The sequence below is a fragment of the Magnolia sinica genome, chromosome 10, assembly GCF_029962835.1.
Source record: "Magnolia sinica isolate HGM2019 chromosome 10, MsV1, whole genome shotgun sequence".
Classification (NCBI taxonomy): Eukaryota; Viridiplantae; Streptophyta; class Magnoliopsida; order Magnoliales; family Magnoliaceae; genus Magnolia; species Magnolia sinica.
This window is the reverse complement of record NC_080582.1, coordinates 23,310,189-23,313,754: the sequence shown is the minus strand read 5'-3', so window position 1 is coordinate 23,313,754 and position 3,566 is coordinate 23,310,189.

Below are 3,566 nucleotides of genomic sequence, written 5' to 3'. Positions count from 1 at the left end.
ACATTGTCCAACCATGTGATTTTTTTGTGCAGATTTATTTATTTATTTTTTATTATTTTTTTAATTTTTAATTCGTTACTTACAAACTTAAAGAGTTTTTCATATATATTGAAAATCACGATTGCCAATTTTCCAGGCCGTTGAGCATGTGGCGTTTGACCAGGTCCCAGCGTGTTGTCATATTAACCACTCACGTAACGACATACGTCACTTAATGGATAAGATGCGAAATGCATGTCTACCATGGACATGGTTTAATACTGCACCTGCCTTACCAAGCTTTGTATGGCTCGATTATTTTATTATAGCGAGTAAGCTCTGTGGGGCCACCTTTGATGTATGTGTTTTATCCACGTGTCTGTCCATTTTTTCTGCTCAATTTTAGGCTCATGGTGTTCGTAAGGTCGGACAAACATAGATGAAGGGAAAACACAAATATCAGCTTGATCCAAAACATGTGTTGCCTTGATAAGTTTTCAACGGTGGGCGTTCAATTCACACAGTTTCCGGTGGTGTCATTGGCTACAGTGTTCAATATGCTTCAATTTTGAAGTAATACATTAAAATGAGTTGGTAAAACTGATGGATGGTGTGGATAAAATACATAAATCATGTGGGGCCCACACTGTTTACTCAGTATGGGAAGCGGATTGGGCAGTAACTCACTACCCTAAGTATACTGAGTAAACTCTGTGGGCACTGCCGTTATTTATATATTTTATCCACTCCTTCCATCCATTTTATCATATATAATTTTAGGGCCTGAGCTCAAAAATTAAGTACATCCAAATGTCAAGTGGACCACATCATTGGAAACAGTGCAAATTTAATGTTTACCGTTGAAAAATTCTTGAGAGCCACAAAAATTTTGGATCAACCTTATATTTATGTTTTCCCTTAATCCATGTTTATTTTTTGTTTTGAACATATTGGATGACAAATGAACATCACTGTGGAGCCTAGAAAGGTTTCAATGGTGGAAATATTATTCCCACATTTTCCTGTGGTATGGCCTACTTCAGCTTTTGGATATGCTTCAATTTTGATCTTAACCCCTTAAATGATATGGGAAAACAGATGGATGGCATGGATAAACCACATACATTCATGGTGGGCCCAACAGAGTTTACTCAGTACAATAAGAGCCTATTGAGTAACTCAGTATGCAATCCCATTTACTTGTATGCGACCTCATGTATCTTATCATCAATTATCCTGACCTAAAATTGAATTATATCCAAAGTACAGGTAGGCCACACAGCGGTAAACAATGGCATAATGACGTCTACCACTATTAAAACTTTATAGAGCTCACATTAATATTTATTTGTCATCCAACCTTATTCATAGGATGACACACAAATTGAGAAAAGGAAGGCATAAATATCAGCTTGGTACAAAACTTCTGTGGCCTCCAAGTAATTTTGAATAGTAAGCATTCAATTTACATGGTTCTCCGTGGTATGGTCCACGGTTTTAGGTGGTATGGCCCACTTGAGCTTTGGATAATATGCTTCAGTTTTGGAACCATTATCTGAATTAAGGGGGTAAAATAGATGAATGATTTAAATAAAATACATAAATCGTGGAAGTCCTTGCAAAGTTTAATTAATACTCTGTACTGTACACGCCATCTTTGTGATCTCGGCGTCTTTCTGGGTGCTAATAAATGGGAACGAGATGATAATGTGGATGTGTTGGTGAAGATGGAAACTGTCATCGGATGGATGAGGGAAATGAGGGGAGAAAGCAAGTAGGGATATGGAAGAGGGTGTCTTCTTACATCAACATGATATTGCTGACGGAAGATATCATGGACCAGGCTAGCAAGTAGCCCACCAAAGATGCCAACTTGGAGATAAATGGCCTTTTAGAGAAGTGGAAATTGTAAGCGTGTGAGAGATGAAAAATGTTCTTATAAAAGACAAAGGCTTTTTAGATGGACATACCTTATCTTAAAAAGAGGGTATTTTTGTATTTTCACAATAAATATTGGTATTCCCAAGCTTTATTTTAGTTTGGGGCAAATTTTCAAATTCCAACCTCTACCAGTTAGTTTCAAGTACCGGTGTAGCATCAAGCAAAACATCCATCTCTCTAATCATATCATCATCTAAATCAGGGGAGTGGGCTAAGCATTTCTCTAAAGTGTCAAAGTATAGGTTCAAAAGTGACATATCTTCTATGAATGAGTCAATCACATTTACTTCGTGGGCATCATCAACATCGTCCAGTTATTTATACATATTAAATATATTCAGTTCTAATGTCATGTTATCGAAAGTTAATTTCATGATCCCATTCCTATAATTAATGATGGCATTTGATGTTGCTGGGAATGACCAGTCACTAGAATTTGAGTGCTTGTATCAATGATAGGTTAAGTATCCAAAACAATAAAGTCTACTGGATATTAGAATTTATTGACTTAGACTAACATATCCTCTATCATTTCTCTTGGTATAGAAACTGAATGATTAATAAGTTGAAGTGTGGTCCTGGTGGGTTTTAATTTACCAAAGCCAAGCTGTTCGTAAACCGATTCACACTTGCTCCCAACTCAAGTAGTGCATGTTTAATTCGGTGATTCCCAATCACACAAGAGATGGTTGGGATACCAGGATCTTTATATTTCTGAGGCACATCTTGCTTGAGGATAGCACTCACTTTTTCTGTCAGAAAAATTTTTATTTGAATAATTTGGCGTCTCTTAACCGTACAAAGATATTTCAAAAACTTGGCATATGATGGGATTTGTTTTATGGCATTCAACAAAGTAATATTAATTTTCACCTATTTAAGAACCTCCAAGATATTTTAAGTGTTAGATAAAGGTTTTGGTGAAATTACCTTTGAGGAAGCGGAGCAACCAACTTTACTATTTTTTCGTTTCTTTCTCATGTGCAGCATCGTCAAGTCCATCATCTTTCTTTAATTTCTTTGAGTCTTTAGGCCTCTCAGCCCTCATCGGTATGCTTTTGTCAATTGTTTTGCCACTTCTGAGAGTAGTGATAGACTTTGCCTATTCCAAATAGTGGTTCGAAGAGAGCTCGGGTCACTTATCTCGCAGTGTGGTTTTGGGTTAGGTAGCGGTTAGGCTGGAAAAATCCATTTCTCCCCAACTATGTATGAGTCTAATCTTTGAATGGACTTGTTAAGGTCTTGGAATGCTTGCAATGTGTTCTCATCGAATAGCTCTTGATTTTGGATTTGTTTAAAAAATGGATCATCATGTGCTCTTTTCTGATTTATCAATGGGTTAAATTTGGAAGTAAAAGCCCCTTAAGGATTTATTTCTGTATTAGTGGTTTGCTCATTCCTCCAATTGAAGTTTGGATGGTCCCTCCAACTAGGATTATACGTGTTTGAGATGGGGGCATTGAACGGCCTTTAATAATTGTTCACAACATTAGATTGCTCATGTAACAACTCTTAGAATGTAGGAATTGTGGAACAATTGTAAGACCCGTGTCCTAGTCCGTACCATTCCATTGGCTTCTGCGGTCCTTCACGTCGAATTCCGACAATCCTTGACCCATATCTGACGTTTGCGCACGATCTTAAAC